Source organism: Nannochloropsis gaditana, assembly GCF_000240725.1.
Source record: "Nannochloropsis gaditana CCMP526 unplaced genomic scaffold scaffold648, whole genome shotgun sequence".
In the NCBI taxonomy this organism is placed as follows: Eukaryota; class Eustigmatophyceae; order Eustigmatales; family Monodopsidaceae; genus Microchloropsis; species Microchloropsis gaditana.
The window spans coordinates 7,102-7,311 of NW_005803305.1; positions in this window are offsets into that span (position 1 = coordinate 7,102).

Below are 210 nucleotides of genomic sequence, written 5' to 3' on the forward strand. Positions count from 1 at the left end.
GATCGGAAGGCGCGAGCTTTGAGGCAAAAGAGCAAGGCATGACTTTGAAATGGTAGCAGGATATAATCACATATATCATCATGAAGGAATCACAATACGTATATGAAGAATATTAATGCCTGTATAATTATGAAAAAACGGCCATGACTAGATTCGTGGCCAGAAGGAGAGGGAGGACCAGGCAAAGGGACTTCCACAAGCGTTTTCTCG